Source organism: Dama dama, chromosome 18 (genome assembly GCF_033118175.1).
Source record: "Dama dama isolate Ldn47 chromosome 18, ASM3311817v1, whole genome shotgun sequence".
Classification (NCBI taxonomy): domain Eukaryota; kingdom Metazoa; phylum Chordata; class Mammalia; order Artiodactyla; family Cervidae; genus Dama; species Dama dama.
The window spans coordinates 114,822,497-114,842,479 of NC_083698.1; the positions used below are offsets into that span (position 1 = coordinate 114,822,497).

Sequence of the window (19,983 nt, forward strand, 5' to 3'; positions counted from 1 at the left end):
CTGCTTGGAGGCACTGTGCCCCCAGCCCCTGCCTTCTCCCCACTCAGGTATGGAATGTGGGAGAGCAGGAGAGGGAACCTGGGTCCCCACTGAGACCCTCTCAGCAGAGCTGGGCCTGGGTCAGGCTTGGAGGGTGTGACCGAGAGTTTGCTGGACAGGACGCCACATTTAGAGGGCCTCCTGCAGTGTAGGTTTCAGGGCTACATAGCAACTAAGCGCAGAGCATGGTGGCTGAGCTGATGGCTGTGGATCCTGCAGGCTGAACGCTGAGCCCTGAACGTTGGAAGGTTGTCTGGAGTCACAGGACGTGCTTGCTCTCTCTGCTGAGATGATCTCAGTGGGGACCCAGGTTCCCCCTCCTACTCTCTAGAAGTCATCAAACTGAAGCCACTTCTAATGGTGAACCCTGAAGAAACTCGGGGAGGAGAAGAATACCTGCTTTCCACCAGTCATCAAAGTGCAGCCACTCCCCACTGTGAGCCCTGAGGAAACGTAGGAAGGAGAATACCTTCCCTCTAGAAGCCATCAGGCTGCAGCCACTTCTCCTGGTGAGCCCTTGAAGAAACTTGACAAGGAGAAGAATGCCTGCTCTCTAGCAGCCATCAGACTGCAGCCACTCCCCACAGTGGTCCCTGAGGAAAGTCAGAAAGGAGAAGACAGGATGCTGGTCCCAGGTGGTAAGGTGTGTACCAAAGGGGATGATTACAGTGAGATGGCTGGTGCATCTTCCCACACACAGAGAAGTGCTAAATTCCTTAACTTTAAATGCTGCCTCCTGGTTTTGAAATCCTAAAAGATTCTTACTGAATAAAACATAACTCTCAACACCTAGATTATAAATATTTTTATGTCTATACATATGAAATAGAGACTTTCCAAAGAACAACAAAGGACAAATCTCAACATTCAGAACACTGGCACCAGTGGTGGGCACTCCCCAAAGGATGCAACTAGTGGAGCAGTTAGAACAATCATCACCCCTTTTCCCATAAGATTGTGGAATGGACACTGACACTGGGGAATTGTTACAGGGAAGAACAAAATCTGACTCCATGTTGAATGTTTTACTTTAACTTTTGCTTCCTGTTGGTCTGTTTGCTACAGGGATACTGTCCATACATAATGGCCTGCCTCAGGAAACCCCACCCCTCTGCCTTTATCCAGGACCTGTCCACCTGTGGATGGCTACAGGAAGGGAGAAAGTAACACATCTCCCTCTGAGGCTGGCCATTCCAGGAGATGTTTGGCAGGTTAATGGCCTTTTTACTTTATTTCCTCACCTCTCAGCTCTGTGTTCTATGAAAGACACTGGCATCCAGACCCTGACAAGATGGTTTCTTCAAGATTTTAGTCTGCTATCTTCTCAGTCTGCTGACTTTCCAAGTAAAGTCGTATTCCTTGCCTCAGCACCTTGCCTCTGATTTATTGGCCTGTTGTGAGGAAAGCAGAGTGAGCTTGGACTTGGTAATAATCCCACATGCCTTGCAATCAAGTACTGGTCAGGTAGCTGGTTTGCCATGGTCAGGCCTGCCCCACTAATCATCTAAGTGTTGACAGGGCAGGATTTGTCTCCCATCGAGTGTGTCTTTATGGTCCACTTTTCCATTCCACTCTTATTCTCTACATCTACAGAAATCCAGGAAGCTGGTGTCAAGGGCCTTTTCTACATATCACCCAGATAGGGACCTTCTAGCAGCATCAGAGGCAGTATCTCTCCTGATAGAGATGGATCTGCATGGACTTTCCCTGCGTGTAATTATCGGAAAAGTCACATCACAGTGGCCACCGGTGTTTTACCCTACTGAGAGATAAGAGTTGATGACTTAAATGGATTCTCCTAAATGGCTCCCTGTGAGGGGAAAGGGTCTATTAAGTTAGGGGCGCCTGGCCTAGAGCTTTCTGCGTATGGGAGGCAGCACAGGGGGGTGGTTAGAGCAGGTGTGAGTAAAGCTGACTTTGTGACTCCTTGTTCAAAAAGCAGCCTTTGTGCCAATCTCTGCAGGAAGTGGGTTTGAGACTGGATGAGACCGAGCGGCCCGGGTCCCACTGACTACAGGTCTCTGGCTCCTGCTGCCCCAATTGGTTCACAAATTGCTCCTCTCTCAGTTTCCCATAAATCAGAAAATAAAGGCATGTCCTTTCTAAAGCCTCATCAGTGTTCATACATGATTTATTTCATTCAGGCTTAGTCCATTTAACATGCACTAGGAAGCCCTGTTTAAAAATACATCTCCAGCCAGACTCTTCACACCCTCACTCCCAACATCTTTAGCCAGCCCACTCTCCCCTCATGTCTGGCAATGAATGACCCCTGAAGGGACTCCCCACTGCTGTCTCTTCCCAAAAATGAACCAAAGCATCGTCACAGAACAGAGAACATGCTGCTTGCAGCTGAAAGCCTCACGGTTGTTCTGTGTCATCCAGGAAGACCCCTGGGGCCTGCATGTGGACACAGGCCCTGAGGCTTCCGTGTCCCATCCAGCCTCCTTACTCTCCCTCTGTGCTTCCTCCCGCGACCCCTGGCATGGCCTCTCTTCCCGACCCCGGGGCTGTGGCACTGGCTGCTCCCCTGCCTGGAATCCTTCCCCGCAGGTGTTATCTCTGCAGAGACCCTGCCGCACCATCCCGCACCACACCCCACCCTCTGCTCACGCTGACCCGAGGCACGTTCCCTGCGCTGGTTTTCCTCAGAGCACCATCCCCTGTTTGGTATGAAGCCTCTGCTGCCCCAGGGCAGTGGTCCTGTCTGTTTCGGTGCGTGGAGCCCCGTCTGGCACAGAGCATGAGCTCACATGACAATAAACTGGAACAGTAACTGAATGCACATCACTGTACATGTGTCACTTAGAAATGGGAGGAAATGAGGAAGAAACAGTAAAGGGCAGAGAAGTGGTAGGTGATACAAAAGTCGCTTTTTGCTCTAAGCCTTTCAGCAGAAGGTGATGTTACATATTATTTTGCATGAAATATTAAAAATTAGAACTAACATTTTTAATATAAAAATTTTTCCTAACAATCATATGAAAAGAATCAAATTCTGAGGCATTTTAATTGCAACTCAACTGACTTTGGACTGGATTGTACTCTGCTTCGAAATTGGACCATGGAGGCTCCCAGGATGGGGTGGGGTACTGGAAGAGGGGTGACACTCACCTCTCCCAGTCGCAAGCTCACTCTTCCCCCTGCTGTTCCACTTGATGCCAAGGTCCTGGCCATACTCGTCCCCGTACCAGACCAGCAGCTCACAGCCCGGTCTGATCTCCTGGCAGGTTCGGTAGAAGATCTGCCCGTGATACTGGAAGGCCACCAGGTTCTGCTCCTCGTCGTCCTGGGCACAGTTCACATACCTGGGGTTGAGGCAGGGAAAGGGAAAGAAACCTCAGGTGATGAATGCCCTCCACTCTCCAACCATGCCCACCTCCTTGCCTTCTGCCTCTGAGGCTGCCCCTCATGTGGACCTTCTGTTCACACCTTCGACCAGGCCATGTGAATTCCCATGCTTTTCTCTCCTTACCTAATTAGCCATTTTCCAGAGCCCAGTTCCAGACTCATCTCCACCTGGACTGTCCGTGAGGCTGGTGACCTCCAGCTCCTCTAAACTCTGAATTAAGTTCTGTTTCATCCACAGGACTTGGTGCTCCTTGGCTAGCACGCAGCCCTCAGCACTCACCCCAGCCTGCCTTCTCTCCTGAGGCTTTCTCCCATCTCCCCACGTGTATCCAGTGTCCTATTTGCTTGCCTACCCCCTCCCACAGAAAATTAGAGAGAGCTCTGATATAGCTTGAGACACGGAACAGTAATAGTTTGTTCACTGTCTGCCTGCCCTGATGAAAGGAGAGGCCCTCAGAGAACGGCCCTGCTCAGGGCCATCCTGCTCTCCATTCCTTCTGAGGTCTCAGGGCCCACTTCTCACTGGAACCAAGCCTGAGGAGGTTGTTGCCCACGTGGAGTCAAGGTCTCCTGTATTAGGTTATCCTGGCGCTGTGTAGTTACTCAAAGATAGAAAAAATAAGGTTACTGTTCCTAAAATCAATAGGCTAATGTCTGTTTGCAGTATGTTCTCCAAAAGGACATGGGTTGTGTGATCTGCTTCAGTAACGAAGTTCACTGTCTAAACTGAAACATAAAGTGCCTGGTAAGTGTCCATTAAGTGAGTTAAAGTGTCCCTGGTGAATCTAGACTCCAAGTTGTTTTCAAGTTCACCAGTTTTGTTCAGCATGTAGACTTCTATCTTGATGGCACATGCCATATTTTTATTTCCTTCTTTCTAATGTTTTTTGAAATGAAAGAGCATGATATGGAGGGAAAAGAGGAAAGAAGATGTGAAAGCTGTTGAGGGAGCTAGTTTGAGAAGGAAAGGGGCATGGGATTGAGGGAGTATCAACGTCTACACACTGCAGACTCACTGCACTCACCTCATCCAGTTGGCCCAAGACGTGTCCTTTTCATCCACATACTTGTAGCAGTTTCTCCGTTTGGTGATCTGAGTGTCAGAAAAAGACTTACAAGCTTTCCTCTTTTCTTTTTTATTGGTAGGAAGCAAGAGAAGAGCTATTTCCCTCTGTAGTCATTGGTGCTTTTCAGCCTGCGTAGATTCAACTGCCAGTCAGACCACATGGCAAGCTCCTTACTCATCATTCCAAGTCTGAGTCTCTTGGTTCATTGAAGGCAAGGGCTCCGCAAGGGAGGAGTCACTTCTGTGTACCTGTACCACAGTGTTCCCACCTCTCCTCTGACCTTTAGATGGAAGTCCTCTGTGTGTGTACACTGTGTTCCCACCTCTCCTCTGACCTTTAGATAGAGGTCCTGTGAGTGTGTACCAAGGTGTTCCCACCTCTCCTCTGACCTTTAGATAGAGGTCCTGAGTGTCTGTACACTGTATTCCTACCTCTCCTCTGACCTTTAGATAGAGGTCCTGAGTGTCTGTACACTGTGTCCCACCTCTCCTCTGACCTTTGGATAGAGGTCCTGAGTGTCTGTACACTGTGTTCCTACCTCTCCTCTGACCTTTAGATAGAGGTCCTGTGAGTGTGTACCAAGGTGTTCCCACCTCTCCTCTGACCTTTAGATAGAGGTCCTGAGTGTCTGTACACTGTGGTCCCACCTCTCCTCTGACCTTTAGATAGAGGTCCTGAGTGTCTGTACACTGTGGTCCCACCTCTTCTCTGACCTTTAGATGGAAGTCCTGTGTTCACGCCCAGGGCACACAGTACACAGGGCTGACTGTGTCATTGCTGACCATGTTATCACCATCTGCGTCCTTGCATGTAGACATGAAGTACCCCCCCACCACATAGAAGCGATTAGAGGCCAGAGGACAGGGAAACGGGTGCTTCTCACCAGCCAGGCATATCCACTGTTGGCGGCCTCTTCATCGTCAGTGATCTGGCCCTCATAGGGGCCAAAATGCAGGCCCAGCAGCAGATCGGATGCCCCGTTCCAAGCCCAGCGTCAGGGATGCCCGACAGTCTGATGCTTAACCCAGGGGGCAGAGTGAGGGCTGAGCGGTTGGCATGCCCCTTTTCCACTGCACAGTCCTTTACAAAGGTTGGGGGCCCATGGGCAGCACAGCTGTCGATGAAGAAGTTCTGACACTCCTCACAATCTGGAGGTGAGAACAGGGATGAGAGGAGGTATAGTGAAGTTGCTGGTCGTAACGACCTTCAGAAAGAACTGGGGCATTCATGGCATTTGGCCTCGATCCTGCACCCCAAGTCATAGAGGAAGGGGATGGCTGGGGGACCAAATGGTGAGGTGAGGTTAGTGGACCAAGACCTCGTAGCCCCTTCTCCGTGAGTGGGCCAGCGGGGTCACTCACAGAGGTAGTCGTCATCCTGGGGCTCGATGACCTCTTGGTACATGTGGCCCTTTCTTTCTTGTAGACTGTACCTCTTCACTCCAGTCTCCTTTCTTCTGAGTTCTAAGATGGAGAACAGAAGCTAAGCAAGGCTGATGGGGTCTGGAGAATTAGTCCCTGTTTTATCAAAAAGTGTGAGATCTCCTACCTGTCCATCTATACTCTTTGTTAAAACTTTCTTACATGTATTTTTCAAACTTTTACTTTTGTAATTTTCATGTTACATTATTTATTTCTTGGCACACTGCATGGCTTGTGGGATGTTAGTTCCCAGACTAGGAATGGAACCCACTCCTCCTGTGGTGGAAGCGTGGAGTCTTAACCACTTAACTCCCAGGAAGTCCCTTCTCTATACTTTTTTTCGTTTCCCTTTAACTACTGGTTCAGGAGACTGAGGCTCCACACTGACCACAGATGCCCAGTTCAGTGATAGCTTCCTGCACTTCCTGTTAGTAGGTTTAACTTCACAACCTTCTTACTTAGGAAATAGTTCACTGACACATCTACTCAGAAAATATATGTTAAGGGCACATGACAAGTAAGGCATTGAGCAGAAGTCTGGGCATAAACACTAACAAAGCATGGTTCCTCTTATCACAGTTGGATTTATTGAACTACTTGTAGGTGTCAGACTTTTACATTTAATGTAAGGCTTTCAAGCACTGTATGAATTATGTATCCTTATCTTCACTTTACAGATAGCAATCAGGACCTCAGAAAATGTATAAGATTTTCCCAAGGCCCCAGTGCTAACTTCATGTCTCAGATCAGTCCAGCTTAAACCCCCGCCTACCCAAAGTCCATGCCACACACCTAGACCATGCTTATTAGTTTTTCTACAGGGATTAGAGGAACTAATTAGAGGAACTCCCCAAAATTTGTCTTACCGACGTTTTGTCTGGGGTGCTGTCCAGGGGTCCTTGCTTTTCTGTGATGGGGCACTGGTTTCTGAGCCTGCTTGGAGCCACTTGTCTTCAGCAATTTTGCTGCTCCCGGCAATTCCTTCAAACTAGATTCCTTACTTAATGGTGCCCTGGACATTCTCTTCCATGTGAGTAAAAGACAACATGCATTTCTTTAGTTCTTTAGGACTTTATGAAGTGTTTTCACATGCATTACTTTAGTTAATACTTTGACAATTCTTGGAAATACCTGGTGGAGGTGTGGTCTGAACACTGGAGTGTAAAATAAGGACCTAAGTGGGTAATAAATCAAAACTAGAATTCATATCTTAAGGTTCTTTCCCTGCAACTTTCTGCATAAAAGTGAGAGCAAGGCAGGGATAATAGCTGGAGCTCAGGGAAAGAAGAGGGTAGGGCTCATAGAGAAATCCAGGGGGTTTTCTGTTAATTAGTGGTCCTTTGATGGACGAGGAAGTATGGAAAATTACAGAGGGGACAAAACACATCTGGAAAATAAGGTGACAAAGCAGTGAGATTGAGAAGAGAAAAGACAGAACACATTTAGACAATAAAAAATCGGCAGAAACACATTTAGACAATAAAGAAAATGAGATGAAAGTTGCAGGTTACCATGTCCTCTTAGAGACAATGTTTTGAATTAAAGTAGCTGGTCTCATCAATTCTGCTAGAACAAGGCTGTATGAGTAGCTGGTTCTCCTCAGTTTCCTGATCCATAAATTGGTATACATGCTAATTCTAAATGTTACAGTGGACATGAAATTTAATAACATTTCAACAAATTGTTGTGTGAGCTATTTAATATAGTATGAATGTGAGTGTACATCCCTGCCATCAATTTATCCCTTCAACTGCATGTATATTTGAAGTCTAGCTCACAGATACTATCTTCAGCACTATTTGACCTTCCTACTCCTAGATGAATGTTTAAATGTGGAGTCACTCATTCACAAAACATTCAGGGGTCCCTCAGGGGCTTTGAGCTGGGCCTGGACTTTTGAGAATTAATGGGTATGGGCTAGGCTCTCAAAGCTCACAACACAGGGTTAGGCTAAACACATGATTCCAAACAGGAGAGTTGCCGAATTAGAGCTCAGAGGAAGGAGCTGTTACTCCCTCCTGCAAGAATGAGCATTTGAAATGATGCCCAGATGATGGGTTTCTACTCAAAAGTGGGTAATCTATGTGAAGTCCTTCAGCTAATTTCTTATTCGTTGCTTTTCAGTCATAAACCTGAGGCTTGTCAGGGTTGCGAGTTGCTTCCTCTTATTGGAGTGGGAGGCTCTGAGGTAGGGATCCTGTCGCCTTCTTCATCCTGGACTGTTCACTTTACACACTGCCCAGCATGTCCTTAAGCTTCTTCATCCTGGACCATCCACTCTACAAACTGCCCAGCACGTCCTTAAGCTTCTGGGCCATCTGCTCTAAAAACTGCCCAACATGTCCTTAAGCTTCTCTTAATCAGATGTCTTAGCATATCCCTCCCTAGCATAGCACAAAAGAACTGAGGTTGAAAACATCTCTCAGATGAATGATATAAAGATGTATGAATAAACTTCATAAAACTATGGAAGCTTTAATCATTTTGTAAGGAGTTTAGAAAAAGTGCTTTCGATTAGACTGCACTACCAGTGATACTGTGATCTCGGGGATATAGTCAATCATTTTTTTTTACCTCAGTTTTGTGATCTATAATGGTGATAGTTATATACCTACTTATAGGTACTGTAGGATTGTTTTAAGGTTTAAGTAAGTTTATTCACATAAAATGCTTAAAGTCTGAAATATTGTGAAAATAATGTAACAATAGAACAGGATACTATGGTTGTTGTTCTTACTAACTATAAAGGTGGTGATGATATCAGACAGTGTGCTAAAGATCCAGGAAAGGAAGGCGGCCATCTCCAGGATCTCTGTGTTTTCTCCTATTCTCACCTGTGACTGGATCCATGAGGAGGATATTTTTGCAACAGGATTTGGGAAATACTCACCTTCTGGTGTTTACTGTGCTCCACTCTGAAGGCCATCAAAGAAGGTATACCTAAAAAATGATGAGAATCAGTGTTTTGGTTGGTAAATATTTCCAAACTCTGGGCATTCTAATTAAGGACACATAATTCTGAGCCAGAGAGTGACAAGGACAAGGATTATCAAAGGAGGAATTGGAAATGATTTCTGTATCATCAACTCCCATGCTTCCACTGGGAGCATTACATAATTTTCTTAGAATTAAAAAGAAATATGAAACTTCATCTGTGCCTCATCTGATGCCCATAAAGTATCTAATAAATTTACTAGCCTTTCATGACAAAAGTACTCAACAAAGTAGAAACAGAAGGAAGTGACTTCAATATAATAAATGTCATATATGAAAAGTCTACCTCTAACATCATAGTCATCAGTGAAAAGCTGAAAACTTCTCTAAGATCCATAAAGAGGCAAGGGTGCCCATTCTCAACACTTCTATTCACCATAATGTTAGAAGTCCTAGCCAGGGCATTAGGTTAGAAAAGGAAACAAAAGGCTTCCATTTGGAAAGAAAGAAGTAAAATTATGTCTGTTCACAGAAGACATGACTTTATGTACAGAAAAATCTTTAAAATTCCACCCACACATAAAAAAACCTGTACAGAAAGTTGCACGGTACAAAATCAGCATTCAAATATCTTTCCATTCATTAACAATGACCATTCCAAAAAGGAAAATAATAAAACAATCCTAATTATTTTTTATTTTTTTAAAGCTATAGTCAAGATCTAAATTTAAATTAAAAATAATTTATTTTTATTTATTTATTTGTGCCAGGTCTTTGTTGCGGCATGTGGGATCTAGTTCCCTGACCAGGGACTGAACCCAATTTTTCTGCATTGGGAGTGTGGAGTCTTAGCCTCTGGACCTGCAGAGAAGTCCCAATAATCTTATTTATAATAGCATCAAAAAGAATGAAATAATTGGGAGTAAACTTAAGGAGATGAAAGACTTATACATTGAAAACTACAAAGTATTGCTGAAAGGAATCTGACATAAGTAAATAGAAAGGCATCTCATGTTTATGGATTTGGAGACTTAATATTATTAAGCTGTTCCTACTACCCAAAGCAATTTAAAGATTCAATGCAATTCCAATTAAAATCCCAATGGAATTTTTTTCTGATACAGAAAATCCATCCTACAGTTAATACCAAATATCAGGGGACCCCAAATAGGCAAAACAATCTTAGAAACAACAGCAAAGCTGGAGGTCTCTGATTTCAGAACATATTACAAAGGTACAGGAACCAGAAGAGTGTAGTTTTGGCATAAAGTGTGTGCTTAGTCACTGAGTCGTCTTGACTCTTTGTGACCTTTTGGACTGTAGCCCACCAGGCTCCTCTGTCCAGGGGATTTCACAGGCAAGAATACTGGATGGGGTTGCCATTTCCTTCTCCAGGGGATATTCTTAACACATGGATTGAACCTGCATCTTCTGTGTCTCCTGCATTGAAGGCAGGTTCTTCACCTGCTGAGCCACTGAGGAAGCCAGTTGGCATAAAGACAGACATGCCAATCAATGGAACAGAATAGACAGCCAGAAATAAACAGAAATACACTCCTGTATACATGGTCTAATGATCTTCATCAAGAGTGTCAAGACAACGGGAAAGTTTAATCCCTATAAGGAATGGTGCTGGGGAAACAAAATATCCATATGCAAAATAACGAAGATCTTACATCATGAAGAAAAATCAACTCAGGATGGATTAAAGACCTAAATGCAAGACTTGATAAGACTCTTAGAGGAAAACAAAGGTGAAGCTTCACGACACTGAATCAGCAATGATTTCTTAGATATGGTACCAAGGGCATAAGTATTAGTAACAAAGTAAAAATAGACAAATGAGATTGCATTAATCTTAAAACCTCTGTGCCGCAAACGACACAGTGAACAGAGTTGAAAAGGCCACCTACAGGACAGTAGAAAATGTTTGTCAAATATGTATCTGATAAGGGGTTAATAAGCATACACCAATATGAAGCCTACCTGTAAGTCAGGAAGAGAACCTGATTGACCACGATGGCACTCTGATATCAAACTTCCATGCTCCAGCATTGTAAGAAAACAAATTTCTGTGGTTTAAGGAATGCAATCTGTTTTGCTATGGCAGTCTGAGCTGACTAACACAGTGGAAAAAGGAATTCAATAGACATTTCTCCAAAGAAGATACACAAATGGCCAACAAACATATGAAAAGATGATCAATATTACTAATTAATAGGGAAATACAAATTGAAACCTTCTTTGATAAGCAACATGAATAAGAAGATAATAGCAAGTTTGGTAAGGATATGGAGAAATTGGAACCCTTATACACTATTGTTGGAAATGTAAAATGTTGCAAGCTTTATAGAAAACAGTATGGAGTTTCCTCAGCTGTATGGTCTAGCAATCCAACTCAAGAGTATATTTCCATAAAAAATTGAAAGCAAGATCTTGAATAAATAGTGTGCACATCTATGGTCATTGCAGCATTATTCCCAGTTGGCAAGATGTGGAAGCAATCTAAATGCTCTTTGGTGGATAAACAGATAAAAATTATATATAAGATATATCTTATATCTGTTATATACACACGCACACAATGGAATGTTTTTAAGCCTTAAAAAAGAATTCTGTCCTATGCTACATCAGGGATGAGTCTTGATGATATGCTAAGTGAAATGAACCAATCCAAAAAAGACAAATATTGCCTGATTCCACTTCTATGAGGTATCTAAATTAATCTAAATCCATGAACACAGAAAATATAATCGTGGTTGCCAAGGGCTATGAGGAGGAAGGATTGGAGAATTGTTACTCAGTGGGTTAGGGCTTCAGTCACGCAAGATGGAAAAGTTCTACAGATTTGTTGTAGAGCAATGTGTATATATATGCCCGGTGGCTCAGTGGTAAAGAATTGCCTGTAATGCAGGAGATGCAACAGACGCAGCTTTGATCCCTGGATTGGGAAGATCACCTGGAGCAAGAAATGGCAACCCACTCCAGTATTCTTGCCTGGAGAATCCCATGGGCAGAGGAGCCTGGCAGGCTACAGTCCATGGGTACGCAAAGACTTGGACACGATGGAGTGATGAACACTATGGCCACTAACACTAATGTGTACATAGTTAGCAAGAGTGTACCATACACTCAGAAATTGTTAAGAAGGTAAATTAAGATGTGCAGAGGTATGGTGAAACGTGACATATATATATTCCCTATGAAGAATCTCTCTTCATGTAAAAACCTTTGCAGACAACCAAATGTTTGTTTTCATGTCCCTTTCACTAGTTTTAATAACCTAAGGGAACAGAGGGACTTCCCTGGTGGCACAGTGGATGAGAATCTGCCTGCCGATGCAGAGGACACAGGTTCGATTGCTGGTCCAGGAAGATTCCACTTTCTGCGGGGCAACTAAGCCTGTGTGTCACAAACTACTGAGCCTGCATGTGCTCTGCAATGAGAAGCCACTCACCGCAACCAGAGAAAGCCTGTGCACAGCAACAAAGACCCAGTGCAGCCAAAAATAAATAAATAATTTTAAAAAATTTGGGAGAACAGAAATTCATAGATGGAGAATCATAGAACTATCTAAACTGTTTTCTCCAATCTAGAATATTAACTCGTCTAAACTGTCTGAGCAGTTAGAAGAGGAAGTGAGCTGCTCACTTCTATTTTACAATGAGTGTACTTCATTTTATTTACCTGATGCTGTTTCTGGTCAGTGAAATGTGGGAAAGATCAGGGAGAATAAATAGTTCTCTCAAACCCTTTCCCAGAATTAAAACAAAGAATTAGTTTCACCTTAGGGTAACAAGATCATGTGTTGTTTTATATACATACATAAATAATGTATCTTGACATAATATGTTAATCATTTCCTCTTCTAAGAGATTTAATCCAATAACCAATTATGAGATTAGTATTAAATCTCTTTGGTGAATTTATTTCTAAGGTTTCTTTAACTGCCTTTCACTAAGAATGTTTAGCAAAAATAATTCTTTTTAAAAAGAATTATAAATTTTAAACATAAAACTTTTGAGAATTACACTGGAAAACTTATACATTCATCTTCATTCAGGCTGATGTCAATATTCAGCCACAACCACTTTGGAACGCTGAAAATTATGTTTTCTTTGCTAATGGCTGAGATGTAGTTGAGACCTAAGCCCAGGCTGGTTTCAGAAAGACACCTCTAAATCCTCCTGGCCCCTCACCTTGCTGCCTTGGTGTCCATTCTTCATCAGAATCCTCAGTGTCATCTACCTGGGGTTTGATGACCTGCCTGCGGTGATGCATGAAAGTTGGTTGAGTGGCTCTGAAACCTGGAAAGAAGCAAAATATTTGTCCTAAGAAGGAGGAACAAAGCACAGAAGCAATGGAAAGTGTCACAAAGTCAGGGAAACCAGTAGGATGGGCTGGGGGAATCTAGAACAAGGCAAGAGGTGAGCTCTGCACTGCAGGGTCAACCTCCCTCTGGTACAGAACTGTAAACATTTCCTGCAGTTTAGTCTCCACAAAAAAGGGAACTGTGAGCAGATGAAGCCACCTAAGAGCAGGCCAAGTGAACACTGAGGGTGAAGACCTGTTTCATGTTTCCCAGGCTCACAGGCACCCAGCACTTCCTGTTACCTATAGCAATCAGCACTTCATAGTTCCTTTTCACATTCCTATAACGGATTTTTTCCCATTCTCCCATCTCTTCCCATTCTTCCTTGGAGAAGTATACGGAGATGTCTTTGAAAGCATCTTTGGCCTAAGGAAAATAATAGATTTCATCAGTGATTTACTAATCTAAGTCAGACCTTAGAGCTGGGCCTTCTCCTCCACCTTTTGTGCAGGGAGTAGCCTGAAGCTACTGGATGGTCTCTGTGAGACAGAGATTAAGACTTTCCTTCCTGACTGTGTCCTGCTTAACTGAACAAACACTGGGCATTTTCCTAACTCTCTCTGGACACAAAGCAGTTGACGGATCTAGTGTCCTATTTTGTCCCACTCCTCCCCACCATCTCAGACAGGACCAGGCATGCCCATCCTGTGTACGGTCACAGAGACGTTCACTCAGCTGCCCAGGCAAGCAGTCTGTGGTGCTTCAGGGACCAGCGCCATGTCCTTCCTATAGAGTTGGCTTAGAGCCCAGCTTTGCCACCTCCACCTCTCACCGTGGGCTTCCACTCTGTTCTCTTGGCATCTCCCTCAGTGCTCTCCTCTGGAGACCTGTTCGGCCTCATGGCCATTGGAGTGCTCAAGGCCAAGGTGCCTGTGGAAGAAGAAGGTGCTGAGATAGCCCAGACCACTGTCCAGAGCCTGGTTTGTCTTCTTTGGGTGGAGTGTCCAGGGAAGGAAGGTGAGGGGTAAGTCGGGGTGAGGGTATTGGTGGGATGGAGGGATCCTGACTAGCTATGACAGACCAGCCTAATGTGAACTAGATTTGGTTTCTTTGGATCCCCTACAATTCAGCCCCTCCAAGGAAAGGCACTGGGAGGGAGATTTCTGTGGGTGACACAGGGATTCCTGAGGAGACCTGGAAGCCCCTAAGTGCTGGACTGGGGTCAGGCTGAAATCAGGGCTCTGTTCCAGTGTAGGAGAGGAATTATTTCTCCAAGAAAGGTTTTGAGGATCTCCGCCTGGGGACTCAGAAAAATCTGGGCATAACGTGGATTCTATATCTAAGGAACAGGTCAATTGGCTTGAGGAGATCTGGGTCCCACGGGCTGAAGGAACTGGGGTCCTCAGGCAGAGGGGACCTGGGATCTTTTGGCTGATGTAGAATGTGCAGGGTGAGAGAACTTGGCATCTTTCAGGCTGAGGAAATCAGGGGTTTCTTACTAAGGCGCTTTAGGTCTCCGACAGGCAGGACAATTGGGGTCTTGAGGATGAAGAGCTTTAAGAACTCCCAGGCTGAGGTATTCAGGGTCTCCGAGGTTAAGGAAATTTGGTGTCTCTGCGGGTGGTATTTTTAGGGTGCCTCAGGCTGAGGGGAACTGGGGTTACTCTAGGTATTTGAGGGTCGCAGCACCAGGGGATTCGGTGTTTCTGTGGGTGAAGGGACTTGTAGTCCCTGAAGCTGACGAGACGCTAGCTTCCTTCAGATTAGGACTCAGGTTCCTCAAAGCTGACGTGATTTGGGGCCTCTCACCCTGGAATTTGAAGTCGTCACGTAAGGGTTTATGAGGGTTGTGCAGGGTGCGTTCTCGTCAGTCTCGCCGCTGTCCTGCGACGCTGCCCAACCCGGCCTGGGGTGCGCTAGTAGCTCGGGGACGTCCAGTCCTCCCGCGCTGAGGCGAAGTGAAGGGCCAGCAGCCCGCCAGTACCCTGTCAGGCACGAGCGACCAATCGGCCTTGCCACCAAGGCAGTCTGGCCAATAGGCGCTGGGAGGGTGCGGAGCGCGATGGAGGCCCCGCCCCACCGCTCAGGGATTGGCTGCTCTGAGGGCGTGTCTGTCAAGTAGCTCCAGTGCGCAGGCGCATCTTGGCTGTTTTCTTTGCTTGTTTTCAGGCATGGCCTCTTAGGCCTGGATCCTCAAGTGAGCGGGTTGTCCTCAGGTTGGATGTTTCCTTCCAGTGCCCTCAACTAGAATCTCGGCTCCACCAGAGTGTAGTCGTGCTCCTGGACTTTCTCCTAGGCCCACCTGTGCCCTACCTTGCCAAATCCAGTTTTGGCAAGAACTCTATGTGATGAGTACTGCATTATTCAGGGGAAAATTGTGTAAGTAAATTCTGATGAGACACAGGATAAACAACGTATGGTCAAAGATTTAAATGCAAGGCATGGAGTAAGTATGTTAGAAAAAACTTGGAGGATTTTAAACCTCAAAGTAGAAGTGGCACTGATGAGTCATTTGTATAATTATTGTAGGTATTAAAAGCCTTCAGAAATGAGGTATAAAGAAAACCTCAAAGCCTTGCACGTGTTTTCTGTAAAACGAGGCATCGAACTGGATGGAGCCACAGAGCTGAGTTTGCTTGACACCTACTGGCTTCACAAGGTGAAATTAGGGACACTGTTTCTGGCCCTTAGCTAGATTTGCTCACAGAAAAATAATGTGATTTCCATGTATTGGAAGCAAAACAACTGACTGTAAAATTAGTATCAAGTGGTGGTTGCGAGTCTGGACAGAGAAGTGTTACCAGGAAAGTGAGTTTACCTCTTGGTGGGTGTTGAGTCAGAAGATACAACCCAGCCAAAGCTGATGGGAAGGAAAAGTGTATTACTTGCAGAACCATGGAGAACACCACGCAGCTTTTCAGAGCAGTATCTCTCTAAACTGCAAAGTTGGGGAACTTTAATCTATGGGTACAGGCGTGTTCAGGCTTTCATGGTGGCTCAGACTGTCAACAGTCTGCCCATAGCAGAAGACCCGGGTTCAATCCCTAAGTGGGGAAGATCCCCAGAGGAGGGCATGGCAGTCCACTCTCGTATTCTTGCCTGGAGTATCCCATGGACAGAGGAGCCTGGTGGTCCATGGGGTTGCAAAGAGTCAGACAGAAGTAAGTGACTAACACGTTAACTTTACAGGCATGTTCATTAAGGGTTTTGGGCTGTGGGAGACTCCAAGCTTCAACTGTATAGTGTGATAGCTCATGACACTAATTTTTAATTCCCTAATGGTGTATATGTTGAGCGTGTTTCTGTTTTATACTATGTGTATAACTTTGTTTGGCTGGGTGTCTGTTTAGATCTTTACTTATTGTTTATAAGGTTGTTCAAGAGGTCTTTGTCTATTTTGTGTCCAAATCTTGTAACAGATATGAATTTTTCAAATATTTTTCTCCCAGTTTGTGGCTTGTATTTTGATTTTCTGAATGAGTTCTTTCAGAATAGACATCTTTATTTCTATAAAGTCCACAATATTTTTCTTTTGTGGACTGACAGCTTGTGTGTTAAAACTCAAAGCTCATGATATACAGGCCAAACCCAGGGGCATGTATATTTTCTAAGTTTATCTTCACAATTTTGATAGTTTCAAAATTTAAATATCTGTTAATAAATTTGAGTGAATTTGGTGACTACATTTCATTCTATAGAGTTTCGAGTTAATTATTCCTTAACTATTTTGGAGAAGTTTTGGATATTGGCAATATTTCAGTTTGAATTTCCATAGTTTAATGAAACTAGCAGAACTGCCCTGAGGGGCGGAGTCTCCACTTAGCTGTGCCTGCGCGAGTGAGGGAAGCTTGACCTGCAGTTCTCATTGGCTGGCAGGGAGCGAGGAGCCCGCCTCCCTGACCCACCCCCACCCCAAGCGGAAATCCCGCTCTGACTGAGTACTTGGCTGTGTGTGGCTGCTGACAGGAGTCTGGTCTCCTCAGAACCCACTGGGATTTCAGATTTGGGACGTTGTGGGATTCAGTTCAGGAAGACAAGAAGTCTGGTCTCCTCAGGACCTGCTCAGGTTTTGGCTTTGGGACATTGTGGGGTTCACTTCAGGCTGACAGGAGATGGGTCTCCTCAGGACACAGTGGTGTTTTGGCTTTGGGACATTGTGGGGTTAGTTCAGGCTGAGTGGGTGTCTGGTCTCCTCAGGACCTGCTGGTGCTTCAGCTCTGGGACTTTATGGGGTTCAGTTGAGGGATATGGGAATCTGGCCATTGAGGACCCACTGGGGCTTCAGCTTTGGGACATTGTGGTGTTCAATCCAGGGTGATGGGAGTCTGGCCCCCCAGGACCCATTATGACTTTGGCTTTGGGACATTGTGGGGTTAGTTCAGGCTGATGGGAGTCTGGTCTCCTCAGAACCTGCTGGTGCTTCAGCTCTGGGACTTTGTGGGGTTCAGTTCAGGCTGACAGGAGTCTGGTCTTTTCAGGACCCACTGGGATTTCAGCTTTGGGACATTGTGGGGTTCAGTTCAGGGAGTTGGGAGTCTGGCCACTGAGGACCCACTGGGGCTTCAGCTTTGGGACATTGTGGGGTTCAGCTTAAGCTGATGGGAGTCTGGTCTTCTTGGGACCCACTGGGTTTTCAGCTTTGATACATTTTGGGGTTCAATCCAGGGTGATGGGAGTCTGGCCCCTCAGGACCCATTAGGGCTTTGGCTTTGGGACATTGTGGGGTTCAGTTCAGTTTGACACGAGCCTGGTTTCCTCAGGACCTGCAGGGAGGTGGTGCCGCTGAAGGAAAAGGTGAGGAAAATTGGGAAGAAGCTTTCTGTGTATGGCTGTTGCTGAGTGTCTATCTTCAGAGGACCCAGGACAGTTAGGGCTTGATGTGGAAAGTTGTGGGTTTTTAGTCAGTTTTTGTCTGTGGTACAGAATGGTGTCCAGTGTTGTTCCTTGTTGTGTGGTGTCCATTTTTCCCAGCATGGCTTATTGAGGGGACTGTCCTTTCCTGGATGTATGTTCTTAGCTCCTTTCTTGTAAATTGATTACTGTGAACCTGTAGATTTATTTCTGGGCTCTCTGGTATCTCTGCCTGTTTCTGATACAATTCCACACGTCTTGTGGTGCCTTTAGGTGCCTAATGCAGATTGAAGTCAGGGATGGAGGTGCTGCCAGCCTGTTCTCCTTTCTCAGGGTCACTTTGGCTCTTCTGGGTCCTTTGTGGTTCCACACGGATGTTAACATTATTTTTGTTTCTGTGAAATATGTCAATGAGATGTTGGTAGTGATTGCATGAATGTGTATGTTACTTTGGTTAGAATGGAGATTTTAATGGTATTGTCACCCATGAGCATGGGATGTCTTTTCATATCTGTTCAGTTTAATTGAGCACTGTGTCTTGCAGTTTTTAGCTTGCAGCTCTTTCAAGTCCTTGGTTAAATTTCTAGTTTTGGGGGGATGCAATTGGACGGGGACTGTTTTCTTAATTTCTCTTTCTGGTAGTTCATTATTAGTGTAGAGAATCACACATGATCTTGCAGTTCTACTGATTTATTTTTTTGGCCATGCAACTCAGCATGTTGGATCTTAGTTCCCTGACCTATGATCAAACCCAGACCCCCCTGCAGTGGATGTGCAGAATCTTCACCACTGGACTTGCAGGGAAGTCCCTGAATTCACTCTATAGTTCTGACAGCTGCTTTGGTGAAGTGTTACATGAAAAACTAGAATTCAGACATCTCACAGTTTCAGTTCCATCAGGGCCATCCTCAGCACCCAAGGCATGGTGGCTACTCTTCCTACGGTGACTTTTAATACCATGTGGACTACTACGAGGCAATTAGCATCACTACTTTAGTTGAATTTGGTCTGGTTAAGTCTTGGACTCTTTTGTAATGTTTGGTGCCATCTCTGATTTTCTGGCATGTGACTTACATGGTTGTACTGAAAATTTCTAGTAAAATCTCAAAAACTTCAAGTTTCAATAGAGGTACAAAGTTTCCTATATTCACATAGAAAAATGCAATGTGTTTTACCCAAAACAGGGTTGCTTTCCCAGGGGACCAGCCCATAACCCCCAAATGGGGGATAGTTATGGTGTCCACATTACAATCCTATCCATAAGACCACTTCAACTTGCATCAGCTGCCCAAACTTTGTGCAAATGTCTTTCTCCATTCTAATGCAGTTTTCTTTTTCTGGGACCACCACTGCGGCTTTCCCTCTTGTCAAAAAATTTTGTGGATTTAAAGTGACAAGATGACTATGATCTGCATGGCTTTTTCTGTGTGTCTTCTTTCACTGAGGATTTTTTCAGTGCTTTTCCATGTTATAACCTGTATCATTTTTTAATTGTGATTACAAACATATACTATTTATCATTTGAGTCATTTTAAGTATGTACTTCTATAGCATCAACTCCACTCAGGTTGTAAAAATATCCTCACCATTTGTCTCCAGACTCTTTTCTTTTTCCCAAAGTGACACTCTAACCATTAAACACTCACCACCCTCAATCCCTGGCTACCTTAGTCTACTTGGAATTTGTCTTATTTGGATATCTCGTACTGGTGGAATCATAGAGCACTTTTCCTTTTGTGTTGGCCTTTTTTCACTTCACATAATGACTTGAAGGTTCATTCACATTAGAGCATGTGTGACAGTTATCTTGTTTTTGAAGGTTGAATCATATTCCATTGTGTTAATACTACACTGTGCTTATCCATTTATCTGTTGAACGCTTGTGTTGCTTCCATCTTTTGGCTACTGTGAATAATGCTTCTGTGAATATGGGATACACATATCTGTTCCAGTTCTTGGTTTTAAATATTTTGGGTGTATTCCCTGGACTGAAATTGATGGGCTCTAT

The 19,983-nt window shown here is 44.6% G+C and overlaps 1 pseudogene; it reads right to left on the bottom strand.

Annotated features, from left to right (window-relative positions):
• Positions 1–2,687: 2,687 nt before the first annotated feature.
• On the bottom strand, positions 2,688–13,493 carry LOC133073124 (histone-lysine N-methyltransferase PRDM9-like; annotated as a pseudogene).
• Between the last annotated feature and the right edge of the window lie 6,490 nt (positions 13,494–19,983).